General features: G+C 41.0%; 1 protein-coding gene and 1 pseudogene across 2 annotated transcripts in view; both read right to left on the bottom strand.

The window, feature by feature from the left end:
- Nucleotides 1–23155, bottom strand: part of Fam184b (family with sequence similarity 184 member B) — a 102158-nt gene that overhangs the window by 67681 nt on the left and 11322 nt on the right. The gene's annotated exons all lie outside the window — the stretch shown is intronic.
- On the bottom strand, nucleotides 2045–2634 carry LOC117712371 (phosphatidylethanolamine-binding protein 1 pseudogene; annotated as a pseudogene).

A 23155-nucleotide genomic window follows, 5' to 3' on the forward strand; every position in this document is an offset into this window, starting at 1 on the left:
TGATCTGTAAGAATATAGTCCTTGCCTATTCACTATGACAAGGACTTAAAAACAAACAAACAAACAAACAAAACCAAACAACCGACTACAAGAATAGATTGAGTTAAAAAATGTTAGTGCATATAAAGCTGATGCTAATAATTTTAAATTCTAATAATTGAAATAGTACAATTTAAAATAAGTACATGCTTTCACTGATGTGAATGCATGTCAACAACAACAACAACAAGAGGGTCAAGTAGGTAATAGAGCATGACTAGGTGTCTTTGGATACTACCGCTTAACTAGTCTTCTCCCATCTTAATTAGTCTTCTCCCACCTTAACTAGTCTTCTCCCATGACTAGGTGTCTTTGTATGCTACCACTTAACTAGTCTTCTCCCATCTTGTTGTGTGTTTCTCATTTGCACTATGATAGATGTACTTCAAACACAACCAGAAAGAAAATGTTCTTTTATAAAGTATGTGTTTTTTTTTTTTTTAATCACTTAATCCTTCAGTATATGCGCCTGAGTGACAAGTCCTGGAAGGAGAAATAAATTCAGACAAGGGAGGACTGACTACATTCTAAGGACCAGCCCTGCAAGATTTGGCTTCAGTGTGTCTGCCTTCTGCCCGGCTGCTGAGAAACAAAAATGGTCTGTTTTGGTTTGAGCAGTCTAATTACCATAGCTGTGTTTTCTTTAGCATTAAGGCCCTTGGTTTCACAAAGAAGGGATTAGGAGAGTCTTGCTGTGACATAATGAGGCATGAAAGGTGTTCCTTAAACACAGGCCACAGACAAATAATGGAGCTCATGTTGACTATAGCTAACCTCATGCCTGCAGTTCTGCTTCCAGGGAAGGAATGCTGTAAGGACATTTAGCTTTCATAATGAGAAGGGCAACCCTGCTCTTGACACTGCCTAGAAATGCCCGTGATTATTCCCCTAAACAGCCCTACCTAGGACTATTTCACTTTACCTTGCTTTCGTTGCTTGCCTATCTGGAGTGTTCTTTATAAACCAGTGGCTTACTACACACTCATTTAGCAGTCCCTGACGTCCTTTCAAGAACCACACTTGAATGCAGGGCGCTGTAGATGAGAGACCCATCAAATGCAGAGCCTGCTGGCCATTATGCAGGGTCACAACGTAATCATTCCTGTGTCCAGATGCCACACACACAGGGCAGACAACTAGCAGGGTCTAATCGGTCCTGTACTAGGTCCTTAGCGGGAGGTACTAGTAAGGACTGTTTGCTATTAAATAGTGTAGTCTCATCACCTAGCAGACCATGGTTAGTCAGCTGTGTGGTCCTGAATTCAGCAGACGGTAAGTAAATCAACCAGTGGGGTGTGGAAAATGAATTTTGAAGGATAGTTGACACAATTAACTGTGAGGAGATTTTGTTTGCTGATATCGTATTTATTTATTTATTTATTTATTTATTTATTTATTTATTCATTCTGAATGCAATGCCTTTTATTTGTATTTGACGATGAGGATTAACACACCCAGCAACCTCAGTGACTTTTGTTTACCACACTGAGAAGCAAGGGGCTTAACAGGGTCTCTCCGAAGCAGCACTGTTCTTTAAAGGGGCATTGATACTCATGCAGCCACCTGACCTGGACAGTCAGGGCTCAGCTGAGATGGGAGACTTGGGTTGTCTCAGTCGGGGGACAAGTCCCTAAAAGCCCACCTCTAAAGATGCCACCTTGCCTGGTTCTGGACCAAGTCTCTTTGTTAACCACTTACAGACAACACTAGCCCTGGCTCTCCTCTGTGGACCTGATCCTAGCAGAATGTTTTCTTTTTCAGAGTTGCTCTTTTTAAATCAATGATAGAATGACTTCATCAGAACACCAGACACCTCCCCAGATGGAACCTAAATTCAATCAAACATAAACTGGGATGTGACTATGCAGAATTGTAAGGACGGGCAGTGAGAAGACACCCTAAACCTCTGTCCTAGCACAGCTGAGAACTCCCTAAGAGAGGGTAGGAAGGTCAGTGGAGAAACAGCATGCTTTACACAACTTAACAATGTGGGGGCCCAGGACTGTTGGCCTCCACAGGCCCCTAATTCCCTTCCAGCTGCTCGTACAGTTTGGGCACATAGTCATCCCACTCTGCTTGGTAACACGTGCTGGCCACTGAGGCTCCCAGATTGTACATCTTGCGGAAGGTCTCCACCTTGAACTTGGCACGGTTGTCTCCAGACTTGTTGCTGAGGATGGACTCATCACAGCTCAGAGGCTACGCCTGCTTGTACACCAGCCAGACAAAGCGGTGGAGACCTATGCCACTGAAAGGCCCGGAGCCCACGAAATCGAGAGGACAGTGCCACTGCTAATGTCATCGCCTTTCATGTTGACCATCAGGAAGTGGTGCCATTCCCTGAATTTGGGGTCCTTCCTGCTGGGAGCATCCTGGTCAGTGAGGACCAGGGAGTAGAGTTTCCCAGGATCAAGGCCATCCCATGAAACACTGCTGGGCCTATTCATAACCTGGGTGGGTGTTAGCACTTTGCCCAGCTCGTCCACCGTCACCCCGGCTTAGACGACCTGCAGGGCGTGCTGGGGCGGCTTGTCCACTTTCTGCAGGCATAGCGGCCCGGCCCGGCCCAGCCCACTGGCTGATGTCGGCAGCCATGGCAACGAAGAGATAGAAGACGCGTGTGCGCCGAGTCCCGACTCTATCTAATGTATTTAATGAAAGAGAAACTTTCGGCTTTTAAGGATTCTTCTTTACATTCATACCATTGGTATTCTTTTCATAATCTAGAAGCAAATCTGTACATGAGAATTATGGGGGGAATAAAGGATCCATTCTCATTTCAACAGTTTTGTTTTTCCTTTTGCTCTCTCTTTTCGTGTTCTGGCTCCTGAGAGAATGTCAGATGTACAATGTCATAGGCACAGGGAGAGGCATGCTTAGTCATTCTGCCAATGACATGCCGTGGGAATAAATGGAAAGGTAGCAGGTTGCCTTAGAATACAGACTGTGCATGGCAGCAAACTCCTCCTGGCTGCACAGATGCTTAGAGAGTCCCAGAGAATAAGGATGAGTGATTGTGTAGTGAGCTTCCTCGGTCTGAGGCTCTCACCAAATCTATTTTATGAGATCTGAAGAGATCATGGCGACGAGACAGTGATAATGACCCGCGTAGCACTGCTGATAATTATATTAGCAATTAACACTTCCTTAGGGGTTTCAAGATGTCACGGTAACATTTTCATCTATGTTCTTGCATCTAACGCTCATACCCATCCCAGCAGGTAAGTCTCATCATTGATCGAAGTGTGCAGACAGACAGAATCAGCAAAGATGGTGATGTTCTTGAGGTTGTGGAATGGAACACAGCCAAACCAGGATGCCCACTTAGGTAGCCATGAATCCTCACTCCGTGGTCTGTTTAGTCTTGAGTCAAAGTGGTTTCTAATCCTAAGACTGGCAGAGTTCAGCCTAGGATATTCTAAAAAGATTTTGCTGCCTAGATACATGCAAAGTGAAAATTTACTCTTCCCTTTCTTAGAACAATCCAAATAACAGTGGTAGTGGTCATAAATTAAGGCTCTGATATGTGGCCGCTGCCTTCTGTCATACTTCACTAACCCTTATATTGAAGCTACTGATAGCCTAAGGTCACTATTCCCAAGAAGAGGAAGTAGAGATAGTCCTGAGTGAGCAACCTACGCTTACGTTGGGAGTGACTGAAGGTGCACCGCTCCTCACTTCACTCTCTCTTATACTTAAGTCTGTGTTCACTCCAGCCACACAGAGGCCGAAAAACAAAGAGCATTTCTGGCTGGGATTTTATGTGTCTAGCAGAAGCCAAAGATGGTTCAGCTCCTGAGAGGAAAAAGGGGAGACAGGAGAACTGTTGCTTTGTGGGAGTGCCTCACAGAGTTCAATTTAGAACTAGCCTTTTATCAAGTCTGTGCTAGCTCTGTTGTGTAGCAATCGAAAAGCTGAGCCTGAGAGAGGCCAGGTAGTTTTGTCAACATCCTTCATCTTGTTAAAGAAGAATTTCAGACTGTTTCTTTTCTAAATTGAGTCTTCATATAAAGTTGAAAAGGAAACCATGAAACTTATATATTGTGCCAGATAACCAGTGACATTTAACAAGAATGATGCCTGAATAGAACATTGCTCAGATGTTACAACAGAGGGTCAAAGGGAGCTGATAAATGCTCACAAGAAAGAGAAATGCGTTCATAGAAGACACCACCATGATCATCTTCCTCACTGCATAGGTGAGGTGGCTTTTGCCCAGAAGTCACTGATTTTCACACAGTCACAGTCTACATAGAAGGGCCATATTTAGAATGGGCCTTTATTTCTGGCCTTCCAAGACTCTTTCCATAGGCCTTCAAAGTCCCTCAGAAGGATAAGGCTTCTGGATCTTAGTTTTGGAGTCTAAGAAACTTCATGAAACCCCACTCCATCTTTTGGTGAGGACATTATCTCCTAAATTAGTAATCTGTGAGCTAGGTCAGGTCAACAGCCACTTACCAAAGCCTTTCCTTTCATGAGGTACTCTGCTAGGTGTTAAAGAATGGAAAGACATAGAATCCATGGCCTCTGTATCAAGGAGCTCAAAAATTCCACAAATAACAATCAAAATAAGTACCATGTAGTCATGTAAAATGGTGCCACAGGAGAGTCTGGGGTATCGGCTATTTTACTTTCCCAGAAAACATAATGACCCACATACAATCAGGGCCCAACAGACCATGCATGAACCCTGGCCATCCAGATGAACTGCTTTTCCAAGCTGTGTCCATGAGAGAACTGTAGTCCTTGACCACAGGGACTGACAACGTGAACCAAGCTAGGCCAAGCTGAACCTTTCTTGTGTTCACAATTTACACAATGAGGTGAATCCACTTTAGCTGATGAAACTGGAAGAATATAAATTAAAATAACCTGTGATATTATTCTCCATCCATCAGGGAAAGCCTGTTAGTAAGAGAGAAGAGTGGCTTCCTAGACAGACCAATTCAGAGACATATATAAGAAGCTGAAACACAGAGTAACAGATACCCGGATCCCTGCATGGTCATGATGATCAGAATGAATGCATCCAGTGCTCCCTTGTGCCAGGATGCTTAAATGAAGTGCATGCATTGGGTATGACGGCATCAAATAATAATGGCAGCATTCACACAGTTGCAATGGTTTTATTCTCTCCTTACACATTAGTAAACTGAGAAACAAAGAGGATACATAACACATGGTTGTTTTGCTGTTTAGTACTGGAGACTGAAGCCATGGCTTCACACATGCTAGACATGCAGTCCGTCTCTGAGCCACAGCCCTCCTGTGAGGACAAATAATTTGCTGCTGGTCACAAAGCTAATTAGAGAATTGAGCCATGAACTTTAATTGTCTTACAAGTCTTACAGCTATTTTTCACTAGAGTATAATATTCCATAGCTACAAGGAGGTGGCCTTTGGATTAAGGCAGCAATGTTTCATATATGGCTAGGATTCAAGTAAGTCCTCTACATGGCTGGATTTGACTCCAGACAGGTATTCTCCATGTGATTCCTGAATGTCCCTGTTCCATCTCACTGACCATAGGTGGAGATCTTTTGACAGGCAAGAGAATTGCAATTCCTGTCCCAGGGTAGATACTGGATTCTGCCTCTGCAGTTCCCACCTCAGTCCAGGACAGAGAACTACCTATATACCTGTGACACCTATAGAACAATTCCATAGGTATTATTTATCCTAGGCTCTTGAAAGATGCCAGGTTAGCCATGTAGCACACAGCAGGATAAAGGACGTCAGGCTAGAGAGCACACAGAGAATAACAATAAAAAAATAGACTGACTTCCACCATGGACATTTTCTACCAACCTTTAACTTCCTTCCTCCAGACTTCCCTTATGTAATATAGAAAACCATTTTTTTTTTCTAAGTTGCGGTTGTTTTGTTTTTGTTGTTGTTGTTGAACATAGCTCAACCCATTCCTATTTAAAAGTTCCTTTCTCAGAGGCAGGTAGATCTTTGTGAGTTTGAGGCCAGCCTGGTCTACATAGAGTGCTCTAGCCAGCCAGCCAGCCAGCCAGCCAGCCAGCCAGAATTACGTAGAGACTATGTCTCAAAACAATCAAACAAGTTTCTTTAGAAGCATACACATGCACCAATTCCTAACCCAGAAGCAGTCTCAAATCGATAATCACTTACAGGTGACAATTTAGTTCTGTCAAGGGAGTCTCGCTGGGTTAAGTACTCTTAAAGGTAAGCTGCGTGCCCAGCAGTACATGACCAACACAAAATGAACTCAACAGCATCTTTGACCATTCCTCGTCTCATCATGCCATGCCAGGGCCTTTTCTTTTCCTTTTCAAAAAAATTATCTTATTACTTATTATTTTTATTTTATTTATATATTCCTTCTCTCTTTTTACCCTCATGTCTTTTTACAAATATACTACTGCTTCCAGTTTAGTGTTTTCATGGGATTCCTGAGTGTGTGAATGAGAGGGTTGTGTGGTTTTGTGGTTTTTTTTTTTTTTTTTTTTGCCTTCTTTGGGGCTCTTTTCCTCCTGTTTGTTTTGTCCTGTTCCTCTGTTAGTTTTGCTTTATCATGTCATATTTTGTTTTATTCCCCCTTCAAAGCCTGACTGTTTTCTAATAGAGACAGAAAAGGGGTTGATCTCAATGGGAGAGGAAGTGGGGAGAAACTGGGAGGAGCAGAAGGGAGTGGAAAACTGTACTCTGACACTGGAGAGGTGGCTCAGTAGTTAAGAGGACCTGAGTTCAATTCCCAGCACATACATGCCAGTTCACAACTATCTGTAACTCCAGTTCTAGGGGTCCCAAACCCTAACACAAACACATGTACAGGAAAAACCTCAATATATCTCAAATAAAATAAATTGATTAAATAATCTATTTTCAATAAAAGGAAAAGGGTTTCTTTATCTTGATCACCTTTCTGTCTCCTGCAGTTGCATGAAGACTGACAATACAAAGTACCTGTGCAGAACAAGTGGCTATATAACAGAGACAACAGAAAATGAGTCTTAGACATATACATATAAAACATAAGGAGATGTTTCACTGTGGCTTTTAAAACCCAGTTAGGTTGTTGCTTACATGTGTTCCTTGAAATGAAGTCTATCTTCTCTTCTTGGGAAGAGCTGCTGTCAGGCTGGCCTTATTGTGTAGGTCACAACAGACAGACAAGGCAGAGTGGCAGCTGCTCCAGGGGAGGCAGAAAGAGTAAGAGGTTTTATGGTTGTCCTTACTTAATATTTATAAAAGGTAACTGTCATCAAGAGCCAAGCCTTAGCCCCCCCCCCCCAGGTGTTTTTCTGCATCAAGCCATGGAGGGGATCTATATTCTGTATCATTTGTTTTCTACTATCCCAGCAGGCTTCACTGTCAGCTCTGCATAAAAAAATCAGGTTTCCCAAGCCTTATTGTCTCTCACTCTGGACTCCTGGAGGAGAGGAAATGAACACCCCACTATGTTTCTAAGTATATGTACCACCAATTTCTTTGTAAAAAGAAAGATGATAATGCCTTTAGGAAATATGTCTCTCTTTCTGCACACATCTTCCTTTCGATCAGGCATTTAGTAAATATTTAAGTGGCCACAGTGTGGCAGGTGCTGTTTTTGATGTTGAGGATATAGCATACTTAAAACCAATAGGAACCCTGGTGTGTATATAAAGCTAACATTCTATAAGGAACTCAGAAAATAATGAAATAAATGAACGTTAGGTAAGTAAAGCAAGCAGGTTGCTAGGCAGAAATCATTGCTAACAGAAAGAGTAAGTCAGGAAAGGATAATTTGGGGGGGGCAGTTATATTTTTACACAGGGAAGTCAAGGAGAGCTTTGCTGAGAAAGAAACATTTCAGTGAAGTCCTGGCAAAGATGCTAGTGTGAGAATCAATGCATCTGAAGAATTAGTGCTTCTGGAAGAGTCTAAGAGCCTATTATTCCTAGACAGCAATGAACTTGGTAGACATTATGCTGAGGGAAATAAGCCAGTTCTAGAAGGATAAATGGTGCCTGGTTCCACCCATGCAGAATCTAGAAGACTCAAATTTGTGAAAAGTAAGGGTGGTGTGGTAGTTACCTGGGAGCTGGGGCACGTGAAAATGAGATGATAAGTGAGCCGATTAGAGTTTCAGTCAATCAAGAAGGGTTAAGTTTCTAGAGATCCATGGTAAATATTGTACATATAGCCAACAATGTACTGCACACCTAAAATTTTGGCGAGAGGTGAGATGCCATGCTAAGTGTTCTCACTGTAATAAAGTATCTTAAAATAAGAAAGAAAGTGAAAAGAGAGGGAAGGTGAGGGAGAGAAGGAGAAAGAAAGGGAAGAAAGGAGGCAGGAAGGGAGAGAGAAAAAAGGAAAAGAAAAAAGTAAGCAGTAAAAAATGACAGGCTTTAAGCGTCTTCACACAGCAGTAAAAGGAACTTAACATTTTTTTTTTTTTTTTTTTTTTTTTTTTTTTTTTTTAGATTAGTTAGGACCTCTTCAGGTATAAATAAAACAAATTCAAGCGTATTGTGTTTCTACTGCTAACAAATGACCAGTGTAGCAGTGTAAAATAAGACCTGCACATCAGAAGTATAGATAAGACATGGTTGAATTCTCTGCTTAGGGCTTTGTAGACTGAATGAAGCCAAGAAGTTGCCTGGCTGTGTTTTTATCCAGAGAAAATAAGGAATAGAAGCCTCATTAACTCAATTCCAATTTGCCTACAAACGGTCATCAGGGGTCTATCTCAGCTCCTGGAGGGTCACTGCATCTTTTTGCATATAGCATCACCATTTCCCTCTCTGAACTTTTCTTCATACTCCAAGTCTGATTTACTCATCTTTAATATCTAGATTGATCTTTAATGGCTCATGTGATTACGTTGGATGGCATAATATACAATCTGCTTTTCTTCAAGTTAGTTTATTTGGCACCTTAATTGCAACTCCTAATCCTTCATAGCAACACTAGATCAGTATAACTGGTAACTTGGAGGCATCTTAGAATTCTGCCTTCTATATCAAGTGAAAGGAATATACTGACCCAGTGTTGGAGGAAGTATGGGGGGGGGGGGTTTAGAATGAGCTGTAAGTACCCAGTAGAGCTTTAAGGAGTGGCTAGTGTCAGCCTCTCCTTCTACCATTCAGGACTTATTTTTCTTTATATAGTGAAGACAGTGACTAATAGTTTCGCTATTTTAGTAAAAGGAAAATATCTCTTTTCTAGTGTTTGAAGACTGAATCAAAGAAAGATTCTGATTGGCCCAGCTTAAATATTGTTCTCATAACTGAAATAGGAGGTAAAATAGCAAGATCAAGAGCTTGGTAAGCTTGGAAAGGGGAGTTATGGAGATTTGAATAAGAAAGGCTCCCATAGTGTCGTTATGTTTGGATGCTTGGTGCTCAACTGGTAGAACTGTTTGGAAAAGATTAGAAGGTGTGGCTTTGTTGGAGGAGGTGTGTTACTGGGGGTGGCCTTTGAGGTTTCACAAGTCCACATCACACCCAGTCTCATTCTCTATCTACCTACAACTTACTAATCAGATGCTGACTTGTGCCAATTTGCCCGAGGCCCAGCTGTCTCTGCTGGGTCATGCCACTGCTGCTGACTCATGTTTGCCATCCCAACTCTGACGAACTGGACTGCCGGTGTATCCATGAAGTGTTTGTGAGTGGATTGAGCACTGACCCATGAACTGAACTGCCAATTTCCAGATAACACAGAAGGGATTTGCTCCAAAGAACCGTTTCTAGACATGTCACTACCCCTGTACCCTTTCTTTCCCACTACCTCTGGTGAGTAGTGGCCTAATGGGAAGTTAAAGAGTTTAGGAACTATCATTAAAAATAAGGTTTGAAAAAATTAAAAGTTATACTTTTAGCTGTCAGTTTTTACCAGGACAATGTGTCTTTCTTCATAAACATCACACTCAAAGCTGATAGAAAGTTCTGCCATGTACTGCAATAATATCTTCTGCTACTCATACTTAGTGCTGGAAATATTATATTCTTATTGCTTTCTTAAAATTAAGAGGTATTTCAAACAAAGATATGCATCAAAGTTTTCTGGTCTTGTGGGTTTTTTTTTTTTTTTTGTCTCTTAGGATAAATTCTTGGAAATGGAATTCAAATGTGAAAGAATGCACATCGTTAAATTGCTTCTGCAAAGCCTTTTTTTTTTTTTTTTTTTTTTTTTTTTTTTTTTTTTACCATTTTTATCTATCACCATTATGAACAGTTTGTGTCATACCATACATACCCTCACTATCATGGTACATTTTATTTTTTAATCTTCACTGCTGGAAAAAAAACCCTTGATTAAATTTTCATGATTCTATTTTAATCCAATGGACCTTGATTCTCAGAGATGCCAGTAAGACACTAAAAAATCAATGGCACATATATGCAGAGAATAAGCTTATGTGTTTGCAGACATTTGGAAACAGTTTCATTATTTCAGTTATGCATGATTCATTTTTTCCCCTCCCCTTCCCTTCCTCCCTCTCCCTCCTCCTCTCGTTCTTTCTTTCACTGGCTCTGCCATCTCCCCCACCTCCTATTTCCCTTTCTCTCCCCTTTTTCCTTCTTTCCTATTTTTGAGACTGGGTCTCTGTGTGTAACCCAGACTGGCATGGGGCGTGATATCTTCTTGCCTCTGCCTTCTGGATTGCTGTGATAAAAGAACTTCCTTTGACATCCAGCTAATGAGAAGTTTCAGCCTCCCCACTGCTAGCACTGGGGAAAGACTGTTGGTTGTTTAGTGCATGGTAGGGATTTGAAAACCCTAATCTCTAGATTCCAGTAACTCCCTTAGTTGTGACAACTAAAAACCATCTTTCAATACTACCAAACTACCCAGGAGAAAGTAGTTTCTGACTGAGAATCACTGTTCTGATGGAAAACACACAGCTGTAATCAGGATGCATTCCAATGTTAAGTTCTTACTCAGTAGCTTAGATCCGATACTCTGTACTCAATGCTTTTATCTTCTCTTTGCTAACATAGCCATAATTTTTGCTAATGTTAACTTAAGGGATGAATTTCATGTAATGTTGCCTGGCCTTGCTGGCTCTGTAGTCATCTATTCATATCAACTGGATTTTGTTTGTACCCAGAACTCTGTCCTGAACCAAAGGAGCTGAGCAAACACAGACATCTGAGAAAGATTTTCTTTACTGACCAAAAGAAACCCTTCTTCTCAAGTAGATTCTGTCATACATCACGTTAATTGGCTTTTAGGAGCCAATTTAGTAGGTAATACACTACTTAAAAGTAGTAACATAGCTAAGAATGAGAGATAGGCAAGCCCATGGTCACAAGTGCCATCTTTGATCAGAGTTACATCCCCAGTGTGTTTCAGTTTGTTAAACAAATGCTAATCTAGGGAGAGAAAACCAGAGAACTTATTCTGGCCCTAAGCAAGAAAGCAATTAAGTCCAGACAGGTGGGAGTAAAATGAGATTAACTCCAAAAACATTTTAGACAAATACAGGAGCTCTTGGTACAGTCATTGGCTCTGTGATCAATGGGAAGAACTGCAGCTGGGTATTTTTAGTACTAGTGGTGTGGACGGACGAGAACAAGTGGAGGCTAAGGGAGCCAGTGCTGCTCTATCTTGAGGAATACAGGGTGTGATGGGAACAGGCAGGAAGCAGGGGCTCAGGAAAAATTCTGATCCCATGATTAACGTGGGTTAGTGGGTGAATACTGGATAGGAAAGAAAGGTAGATGTGAGGGAGGGCAGATGGGCAGAGGAGTGGTCGGGAAGAAGTTTGGATAGAGGGGGAAAGTAAGGAATGGCTATTTGGTGAGTTGGAGGGTGGCGGGGCAGATTAGTGGACCAGCAATGGTTAATGGTTAATTGGTAGCAACAACGCTTGGTTTTCACTTTGATCCCCAAGAGCCATGTTCTTAATATGGGAAAGAACATCTGAAGGTTTCAGTGGGCTATACTCCTTTTTTAAGTATGGCTCCATTATAGGGACTAACCATCATATGCTAAAATTGGACTGTAAGAGGAGGCTCAAGATATCACCAGCTTACTATACAAAACATGTACGGATTCCTCCTCCTTCTTCTCGCTTTTGACATAAGGTTTCATTATGTAGCCCCGGATGTCCTAGAAATGGCTAAGTAAGTTAAGTGGCTTTAGACTTGTGGTATTCCTCCTGTCTCTGGCTCCCAAAATGTTGGGATTATAGGTGTGAATCACAGTGCCTTGGGTTTTTTTTTTTTTTTAATTTTAAAAAGAATAGAAATAATCTACTGTAAGTCAGACTGTATAAATGAGAATTGTAGATGAACTCCAAATGAGATATGATGACACTTATAAGTGTCTTGTATCATATACAAAGAAAGCTTTGGCCTGCACTGAATCCAAGCAGTTGCTAAAATTAAAATGACTAAAGCAACTGGAATATAGTATGGCTGATGCCTAAGCACCCAGTAGTTTTTTTTTTTAAATAATATATTGAGAAAGAATGGTTCTATAAAGGGTCTCACTAAGTAGCCCTGGCTGGACTGGAACTCAGTGTAGACCAGGCTGGCCTTGAGTTCATAGGGACCTCAGCCTCCTGGGTTCTGGGATTAAAAAAATGTCATATCTGGTTCCAGTTTCTTAAATAAGAAAAAGAAATGTTTGTGTGTGTGTGTGTGTGTGTGTGTGTGTGTGTGTGTGTATGTGTGTGTGTGTATGTACATGTATTAAACTATACATTAAAAGATAGCATCCTGATTTTTAAAAACCACATGTAGTATATAGGTTAAAGCTACAAAATAATGTAAGTTTTCTTTTAAACAGGGTTTCTGAACACTGACTACTTAGTAGGAGTTTTGGTGAGTTTTTTTAATATGGCAATGCCATTGTAGACATGCTATAAATGCTTGAGATATATGTATATATTTATATATACACACATATATACATATATGTTAAAACATGTATGGCTGAAATAAATTTTGAGAATGATATAAAATAATAGGTTTTAGGGAGCAGATATTAATCCAAATAAAGCAACATTTTCATGCACTGGTAATTTTTGAGGTTGAGCAATGGGGCTTGAAAGATACACTAAATGGTTTTCTCTAATGCTATGCTATCAAACTTTGGATGTCATAGCAAACTATGATATAAACAATTACCTTGTCTAAAAGCAAATGACTTGAATGATCAGAATTAAAATTTACCTGAAAGAAGTATTATTTCCAGTTTTCCAGTCTACAACAAACTCTAAATTTAAGATTGAAAATGTGTGTGTGTGTCAGAGAGAGAGAGAGAGAGAGAGAGAGAGAGAGAGAGAGAGAGAGAGAAGTATTCCTTCCCAAATTTATAACTCAACCATGACCTTTCACTTAAACAATTATTAAAACCTCCCACTCCCTTTTTGACATGAGGAGCTGAGTGTCTCATGGGGATCCCAAACCCAATGTGTTAGAAACAGAACTAATATCAAACTCTAAGTAAGCCTTGTGGTATAACCTCAAAGCAACCTCTCAGCCCCCTACTCCCCAGTATAGGGACTAGAGGAAGTCATTAAATTATCTCTATGTTATTTCCAGTTACTTCCAGGAACAGAAGAACCAAAGCTTGCTTTGTTTTGCAATTACCAACACACACACACACACACACACACACACACACACACACACACACACACACACACACAAAGAGAGAGAGAGAGAGAGAGAGAGAGAGAGAGAGAGAGAGAGAGAGAGAACTTTAAAACTCATGTCTAGTTTTAGAAGCAGCAGTATTTCATAGTAAATGGTTGTATCCATGCAGGCATCACTGATCACAAATTGGTAAAAAGTCCAGAAACCCATTTCCTGCAATAGCCAGGGAGTTGTCTGAGGTTAATAATATTATTTAGATTGTTGGCTTTCTCCATCCCAGGTTTTATTCCTGTTTTAGAAGTGTGACAGGTATAAGTTTTTTTCCAAGGCAAGGTGATTTGACTTATAGAATCCATGGAAGCACCTGTAGAAAGCTTCATTGTCGTGTTCATTGCCTAAGTGAAGGTGTGCCACCGTAAAGTTAAAGGAGGAATAGATAGGGTTTTTGGAAGCCTGAGTGTCAGCTGTGCACTGCTCAGGAATCATAGATAGCTTTGATTTTTCCATGGCACCCACAACCGAGTAGCACTGGCATAACACATGGTCATTTACTCGATTCAGTGTCTCTGTACAGGCAGTGGGGCAAAAGTCAATGCAACCTAATACAACTGAAAATAAAGGACTGTTATATAGGGTAGAGAAAACCAGCTGCTTTTTGTGATTTCAGAACTCAACCCGAGAATAAAGATCATGAATTTAAAATCCATTTGATCGTCTCTCTGAAGTACTGTGGGTCTAACTTCAGTCTAAGTATCAAATTCCTAGAGTCTCAAAGGAAATGTGACCTGAAACTTCATTAAATGTTGCTGGGGGATCCTAATGCCATCCATCAGGGGGTGACTTTCTGTCCCTACCAGTCCTTCCTAGTGTTTCTGGTCTTGTTTCAGTTAGTGACCAGCTCATTTACCCAGATACTGCACTGCTTCTACAAACACTGTCCCTTGGTAGTTACCTTCTGGATTCCACTTTACCGGGGAGCACATTTTAGAAACATAGGGTAGCAGACCCTCCTCCTGTATGGGTAGGGTGTGACTCCAGAAACCATCAGCACCCACCAAGCAGCTGACACTTGGAATCAGGCTTCTTAAGGATCATTTTTAAAGTCTCCAGCTTTTTCTGAGATAGAGGCAGTATCCTATTCTATTTGCCAAGGGGTGGGGGTTATGGTTCTAACACTGGTTAGAGGAGGAATCATAGGAATGTGGTGGGTGATTTTAACAGTCTCTATATAGCACACAATGTGATTCCATCTTGACTACACAGCTAGGAGTCTTTCTCTGGGATCTCCTTGGGTTCCCTAAACATTTCCATATTTAATGAAATGCTTACTTTACTAAAATTTCATACATAAATTATCTTCTAAGCCTAGAACACCTTGAGGAGAATCTGAAGAAAGGTACATTCAGTACTACCTCAATCAGTTTTGCTGGTGAAGAAATGAAGTTTAAGAGAAATAGAAGCTCCAAAGCACAGCTCAAATCCAGGCCTCCTGGTGTCCACAGTACCCTGACTCTCACTAGTCTCTATTTTTCCACATAAATAAACCAAGAATAAACCTTCTGGACACAGGCTATGCTTGTAACATTGTTTGCTGTTGCTAGTTAGGCATAAAACATTCTTTTAATTGCCAGAGCACATAGAATCCTGAAGGCCTTCTGGGAAGATAGGTGTCTACTTCTTAGGTCCTTCTCAGAACTTTAGGTTGATAAACAGAAGCCATCACACTGTTTCATATCTTCTAAAAGCTAGTTGATCTCTGGAAGAAATGTCCTTTCTCTAGAAGACCCTGGGACTTGTATTGGGCCCTGCTGTCAAAAATTGGGGGCTATGCAAAGTCAATGCCAAGAGTACTTCAGCCCTGAATGAGCAAGGACCTCACCGTAAGTCATTTGTTCTCATTGGTTGATTTGTATAGGCTATGCTCAGGGGGAGTCTGGCAATGTCTCTAGACAGCTTGGATTGTCACAACTGAGAGAGGGCTGTGGGTATTTGTATCAAGGCCAAGGCTGTTGAAATTCCTACCATACACAAGATGGTGCCTACTATGAGAAATTAGTTTGCTCAAAAATGTCAAAATTACTCAGGCTGAGACTGTCTACCTTAAGTGTAGAGAGATGCATAGGTTTCATGCAAGGCCACAGATCAGCAACAAGGGAGCTCAGGATGGGGATGTGTTTTGCTGTCAGCCTGGGCTTTCAGAAATTTGAGAAAGTAGATAGAAAGCCAGAGGTGCACTTAGGGCTCCTACCAGGGAGCCACAAGTCAAAGGGTACAAATATCTTCCTTCTCCAGGAGCCCCTCTTCCCCAAAAGAGGTGCCCCTTCCCCACAACCACAACAAGGAGGAAACAGGAAGTGGCCAGTGTGGAAGTTCACAAGGAGTTTCATTTCACTTTCTCTTGCAGAAAACTTGAGGTAGGTGAGTAAGCTGAGCACCATGCATATTAGACAGGTAGAGCAAGGAGCCCTGGGAAAGCTCAGAAGCTCATCTACCTAGGGGTAACGCAGGAGTTAGAAACAAGTCTTTTGATGCTGCAATGGGTTGAACTGTATTCTCATTATATTCCACATTCATGTGAGGCAACCCTAACCTCCAATATCACTGCATTTGGGAATAAGACTGTAAGACTATAGGGAGATAATAATCTCTCTCTCTCTCTGTCTCTCTCTTTCTCTCTCTCTCTCTCTCCCTCTGTGTGTGTGTGTGTGTAAAAGGACAACTTGTGGGAGTAAGTTCTCTCCTTCTACCATGTGGATCTCTCTTTTCTCCTATGAAACATAGGTCAGAAAACTTGGTGGCAAGCATTTGCCTTTTACCTACTGAACAATCTGTATAGGCCCTGTTGAGGTCCCCATAGGGAGGTAATTTAGGTTAAATGAAGTCACAAGGGAGGGAGTAGTGTACTCCTGTAGGAAGAGGAAAATACCTATAGCTTCTTTCTCTCCATGTGAGTACTCATGAAAGACCAAGTGAAGAAACAAGATACAAAAGAAAAAAAAAATCCTCACCAGAAACCACCCTGCCATACCTGTATCTTGGACTCTCAGCTTTCAAAATAATGAGAAATAAATAGTCAGTGTTCTAGTCACACAGTCCATGGTTTTCTGTTATGGTAGTCTGCATAGATGGAGAGAGATGCCAACAACAAGCTCTGCACCAGGCTTTTTCCACCTAGCTCATCACTCATCATCCCAGTAATCCTAGCTCATTCCTGATGGTAAAGCCATCAATTCTGATTTTATGACTTTCTTTTTTTCAGATGTCAGCTCACTTCATTTCCTTGTCTTACGTACTAACAGCCAGCATTCTGTCCTTTATGAAGGCCTTCTTTCCTTGTTCCTTGGTTTTTGAAGGACCACCTTCACTCTGAGTCCTGAGTTCCTTTCTAGGTCCTTAACCATTGGCTAGCAATCTTCAAAATCCAGGTTTTGATAGCATTCTCTCCTCTCCCTGAACATTTTTCCTGGGAAAGGTGCCACAAGATTTATTTCTATCAAGATCTTAGTGTCTTCTACACTGAGGAATTCACATAAGAAATTTATTTGAAAAGATCTACTGAGTAAATAGACAAAAGGACAAATAAATATACTATCCCTTATGAAATGATAACTTTAAAAACCAAATCTAGCCTAGACATCTTTTCTGAGTTCTAGACTTATATCAATATAGACTTATATCAATGATAACCCATATAATGCCAGGAAACAAGCATCTCCCCAAATTCAATGATCTAGACACTGAGAAGCATTTATGCTCGTGTAGGTCAGCAATGGCTGAATGACGGTCTGCTCTCAGTATCATGAGTTGGATTGTTTGAACTCTAGCTAAGAGCTGAAGTTGGATGCAGGTCTGCTCCCTTAGGGCCAGGTGGTAGCAATGGTGGCCACTCACAGAATGCTTTCTCCCAGGGAGGGCTGAGCCTCACAAACTCATTTAAAGTCTCTGACTATGTTCATACTTTCTAATGTTTCAGAGACCAAATCAAGTCTCAGAAAGAAGCCTATCATCATCAATGGGGTGAGGAAGGAGCTGTAGGTTGGTGGGAGAGTAAGAAGATGAAAATATTTGATCATTGAAACAACTGTGCAGTCTACAAAGTGCCTGCCCATTTAAATATTTTATAAGCTCCTTAAATTATCTGTGCTTCTGCTAAGAGTGAAGTTGGGTCACCATGCCTCCATTCCAAATTTGGACAGAGCATCTGTTTCTGTCAATTCCTCTGCCTTTTGTCCATTCCACTTCTGGAAACCCCCACTACTGCAGTCTATGTAACTGGAAAGCTCTCCCCCTACAGACATATGTGTGACTCATTCTGATGTTTTCTAAACTTCTATATTGATGGAGCTTCTAAATCCACTTCCCACCTCTTGCTCTATTTGTATGTTGCCCTCCCGTCTGTTGGCCTCAGCTACGAAGGTCTCCTCATGTTCTCCCGTTTTCAGCTTGTCTAAGTGGCAGTGAGGGAACTGGACACTGGGCAGCCCTTTTAGACCCTGATGAAATAATCTGTACATTAGCTTTTGCTAGTGACAGTAAACACTGGATTTGACAATGAAAACTGACATTAGGTCCCTCCGAAGGAGAGAGAGGTCAGCTATTGCCTAGTTTTAGTTTTCTATGGATTGGTTTAGATAAATTTTAAGAGTACATGTGCAGACAAACACAAGCACAAACACAAATACACGCATATACATGTATATATATATACATACGTACATATATATATGTAGAGAGAGAGAGACTATACTTGGTTCTAATTTTTTGTCTTATATTTAGTTTATCAGATAATTTGATACTTTTCCACAGGACAAATGGGCCTTGCTCCCATTTGTGCAAGTGGCTGAGGACAGGAATAGTGAGTCTGGATGAATGTACATTGGCAGCACAAAGAGGGAAAGCTTTGCAAGATGAATGTTGGCAGTATTGCTGGCTCTTGCCTGCTGTATTAATTTCTCCCTTAAAAGAAAGCTGACCTAATTTTTCCAGCCCAGAGCCCTAATGGACTCTTATTCAGAGGCCATCCTTCTCCTACATAAAGAGCTGCATTGTATTTAATGATAAGCCTTTTAATGGAATTTGCTATTTCTGGGTCTCTGGGAACATGTCATTAATGAGCTTGCAAGTGCAGGGAATAGCAGATGCTTGGGGGGGGGGGGGGCATGCTTTTCAAGGACAGACTGCCCTGGCAGGAAAATGAACAAAACCTGAAATGGGTCCTTTCTTCCTCTCTTGGAACTGGCTTGGCTTTAAGTAAACTCTGATCTAGATAAACTTAGGTTTCAACATTTGAATGTGCCACGCCCCATTGACTTATTCTCTAGCACCGATCTCTGTGTCATTATCTACAAATGTTTCTGCTATAAACCCACTGCATCTTCATCTGCACAATGTAAAACTAGACGAAGAGACACATATAAACTAAGAAGCCAACATTCTCCAAACTGGTTTGCTTATTGCCCATTTAAAAGCTTGAAGAGAACAAGAGGAGAGAGATGGGGGAGAATGGTGTGAGCTAAACCCTTTAACTGCCAGAAGCTACTTCGCTCTGGGCCCAAATCTGAATCTTTACACAGTAAAGTAAAAGCCTGTTGTTAACCAGAGATTCCCATTTCACAGAACTGTATATTTATCATCATTTATTACTCCACAAGGCAATTCTAAATTGTACTTCCACAGGAGAACAGCTCACTGAGGCACTGAACCACATGAAATACTCACAGTGGAAGAGCTCTGCCATCTGTGCATCTCTTGGTGTTTACAGTGAGCTGGCATCCAGGAGTGACTTAGCATCCCTTCTCAACTGGAATTTTGCTTACATCTCCACTCTTTAATTTAGATCTTACTGGCCCTTCCTTGGGCCCTGACATCAATGGTGGTACTAAAGATGTACTAAAAACTTCCCCATCTGGCAGTTTAAAGCCATCAGTTCACACTGTTGAATGAGTTCCCAGCAGCAGTGTGTTAGAAGCTGTTGGTAGTTTAAAGAGGATGAAGATAAAAGTCAAACCACATCAAACAAACAGCCATAAAAACAACAACCACAAAAACCTTGATCATCTCAAAAAATAATCAAACTATAGTCTGCAGTGTCACCTTGGAGCTTGCTTAAAATGTGAGTTCTCAAACTGATTCTGATGATTCCTAGGGAATCGCAGTAGTGATGTGAGAAGGAAGAAGCCTTTGGCGATAATAGAGAGATGTATCAGACTGTTTCCTGTGGTTGCCATATCAAAACACCCCACACTTGCTAGTTTAAAATATCAACTTTATTCTCTCAGAATTCTAGGAACCAGAAGTCAAAAGTCCACATTACTTTAGGATTTGCCCCGCTCTGAGCCTCACAAGGACAATTTATTCATTGATTCCTCCACTTTCTGGTGGCTGCAGTCATCCTTTGATCTGTGGTGTATCTCTACAATCCTGCCTCAGTTTTCACATGCACTTCTCCTCCTCTGGACCTTCTCCTATTCTGTCTTAAAATCATTGTCTTAGTTATGGTTTTATTGCTATGAAGAGACAGCGTGACCAAGGCAACTCTTCTAAAGATAAACATTTAGTTGGGCCTGGCTTACAGTTTCAGAGGTTCAGTCTATTATCATTGTGGTGGGAAGCATGGCATCATGCAGGTGGACTCAGTTCTATATTTTGATCTGAAGGCAGCCAAGATGAGGCTCTTTTTTCCATACTGGGCAGAGCTTGAGCATAGCCCACCCATACAGAGACAAACTTCCTCCAACAAGATCACACGTACACCAATAAGGCCATACCTCCTAACAGTGCCATTCTCCTTGCATCAAGCCTTTCAAACATATGGGGGCCAAACCTATCAAACCACCACAATCATCCTCTGTCTTTCTCTAATAAAGGTGCTTGTTATTGGGTTTAGGGTCCAGTCAAATAACACAAGTCTATCTCATTTCATTGCTTCATTAGATCTGCAAATGCTCTTTATTTCCCAATAAGGCAGCATTCATAGGGACTTGACATGGACACTGTGTGTATGTGTGTGAGTGATTCTTTTTTAAGATTTTCATAGTCAGTATCAAGAGAAAACAATATTCACCAAGAATACAACAAGAAGGAAAGCTTAGTGATCATACAGGCTTGCATTTCAATGAAGAAAGAGTCTTGAGGTCAAGAAGCAAAGTTATACAGAGCTCCTTTAGGATTCAGCAGGGAAAATATATTCTTAGGAAAAAAATTGCTTTTAAGACATTTGTTACACCCTAGAAGTTTGGGAAAGATGCTGTTCTTGATGATACCAAAGATGCAAAGGTGGGTCTTTCTATTTCTTGTTTTAATGATCTATAGCTAAGAAAAGGCTTTCTGAAGAGACCAAGGACAATGATTTGCCTTTCATATACTTGCTAGTATGTTTGATTTTATTGGGTCTGATATATGAGAAAGGCATTTGCTTCTCTGATACTTTAAATTACCCTGGAGCACTTTCCAGGTATATTCTCCTTCCCTGGAGCTCACAATAAACTAGGTAGTTTCAAAAGGCTCATTAAACAGTCAGAAAGTGAGTCAGAAGCCTGGGTTGTGATCATGTCAGAGTAGTTTGAAAGTAATGCTGTTACTGGGCGTGGTGTTAAACACCTTTAATCCCATCACTCAGGAGGCAGAGACTGGCAGATCTCTGTGACTTCAAGGCCAGTCTACTACAGTAAGTTGTAGGAGAGTGAAGGATACATAGAGAGACCCTGTATCAAAAACAAAGTAAAACAACAACAAAAACAATGCTATTGTCTTTGTAACTGTAGAGTCTCTTAGAGATCTGGTTTTGTGTTTAGATTATGAGAAGAGAGTTGTAATAAATGTCTTTTTTTTTTAAGGTAAGCCTTATAATGAACAAATCGAGCTCTCAGGAATGTTTGCTCTCGGAATGTTTGAAATGTCATTAAGTATTTTTCCTTCTATGCAGTTTCATTTCTATCTTCCTCATCTTCACAGGCATCTATCTGTATCAAAGTTGAGTTCTGCTAAAGGAGTCATCCTCCAGGCAAGAATCTGGCAGGTGTGCAAAGGTAGAGAGTCAAAAAAGTTAATAAGAAAGGCATATTAGTGACTATAGTGAGGAGAAACTAGAATCAACTGAAATGCCTGCAGGTACTATTTTAAGGAAACTTTGTGATCATTCAGACTACTAAGGCTTTCCCAGTTCTCTCTTAGTAAATTGTTAACATTTCTGTAATTTATTTCTGTATACAAACAATAGATGATCTTTCACAGGTTCCCATTCAATCCCCATTTAGAAAAATGGATCTTTTTCTTGGGTTCAGAGTTGCCTGTTTATACCAGCTTCACTTATTATTATAATTATGCAATTTAATGCCAGATTATATCAATTGTTATTTGTGTGAATAGAAAGTTCTTGCGGAAAGCTTCTGATAGACCTAAAAAAAAAGACAAGCTGCTAACAAAACAATACTCACACATACACACCAGCCAACCAAACAAAACCAATACAGTATCAAATTAGGTGTTACAAAGAAGTAAAAAAGAATAGCAAGTGGGTTCAGATTCATATGTATGTTATATTCTCAGTTTCCATATGAAAGACACCAATATTGAAAAAAATAATACAGATGCTTTATAATAAGAGTCTTAGTTTTATGTTGCTGTGATTAAAATACCCTTTACAAAAGCAATTTAAGGTAGAAAAGGTTCCTTTTGGCTGGGGCAGACACCTGGCTATTCTGCTCCATGAATACACCTTATCCTGAACCTTCCTAGAGCAGCTGGTAAAATCCCTCTCCCACAACTCTATGCCCCAGAACTACAACTGAGAGCCTGGGGCACTCTGGACCCATCACCAACGCAAACTCCGTCCCGTCGGAATACCACTGCCCTTCCGCCCCTTGCTTGGTCCTTTTGGCTGGGACAGACACTTAGCAGGTCTGCTCCTGTGAAGACACCATATCCTGATCCATCTTAGAGCAATGGTGGAACCACTGCCCTCGGAGCAGCTGAGGAGCCACTGCACTCAGAGCAGCAGGATTTCAGGATCCCAGAAGAGACCTGAGTCCCAGGAGCTCTTCTACCCAGGAGCTCAGGATCACAGGATCACAGAGACATCTGGACTCTGAGGAGTTCTGACACAAGCAAGATAACTGGAAAGACAGTCTCCAGTCAGAGACAGTGGGTGCAGGTAGCACTACAGTTAACCAGATGGCAAAAGACATGCGCAAGAACATAAGCAACAGAAACCAAAGTTACCTGGTATCATCAGAACCCAGTTCTTCTACCACAGCAAGTCCTGGACACCCCATCACACCGGAAAAGCAGGATTCAGATTTAAAATCACTTCTTGTGAGGATGATAGAGGACTTTAAGAAGGACATAAATAACTCCCTTAAAGAAATACAGGAGAACACAGGTAAACAGGTAGAAGCCCTTAAAGAATTGCAAGAAAACACAACCAAACAGGTGAAGAAATTAAACAAAAACCATCCAGGATCTAAAAATAGAAGTAGAAACAATAAAAAAAAATCTCAAAGGGAGACTACCCTGGAGATAGAAAACCTAGGGAAGAAATTAGGAGTCATAGA

This window comes from Arvicanthis niloticus, chromosome 7, assembly GCF_011762505.2.
Source record: "Arvicanthis niloticus isolate mArvNil1 chromosome 7, mArvNil1.pat.X, whole genome shotgun sequence".
Lineage (NCBI taxonomy): Eukaryota > Metazoa > Chordata > Mammalia > Rodentia > Muridae > Arvicanthis > Arvicanthis niloticus.